The sequence below is a fragment of the Penaeus monodon genome, chromosome 19, assembly GCF_015228065.2.
Source record: "Penaeus monodon isolate SGIC_2016 chromosome 19, NSTDA_Pmon_1, whole genome shotgun sequence".
NCBI classification, from domain to species: domain Eukaryota; kingdom Metazoa; phylum Arthropoda; class Malacostraca; order Decapoda; family Penaeidae; genus Penaeus; species Penaeus monodon.
The window spans coordinates 46,240,877-46,241,164 of record NC_051404.1 but is presented as its reverse complement, the minus strand read 5'-3'; the positions used below and the strand labels follow the sequence as shown (position 1 = coordinate 46,241,164).

Below are 288 nucleotides of genomic sequence, written 5' to 3'. Positions count from 1 at the left end.
TCAGTTCATAATATTGGCAACTAGTCTGTCACTCACTAATCTGGAAACTGATGGCCCAATGCAACTTTAATTCCGGAACTATAAACAAAAAATTTAAATTCCTATATAATCACGGAAGTGGTGAGGGATCACTGAAATATTTAACACTACAGAGGTTGGTAAAGTTCTATCAATTTAGAGATGGAAGATCCACATGTAGAGAAAGAAGTATTATTAGTGGTTTATCATTATCAACTGTTGTTCAAAAAAAGTGGTCAAGCAATGTTCTGGAACAATCGGGTGTCAGAA

At 34.7% G+C, this 288-nt stretch overlaps 1 protein-coding gene across 2 annotated transcripts in view; it reads right to left on the bottom strand.

Moving 5' to 3' along the window:
* The window catches only part of LOC119585263 (45 kDa calcium-binding protein-like), a 10,102-nt gene that overhangs the window by 2,493 nt on the left and 7,321 nt on the right, over window positions 1-288 (bottom strand). The window lies entirely within an intron of this gene.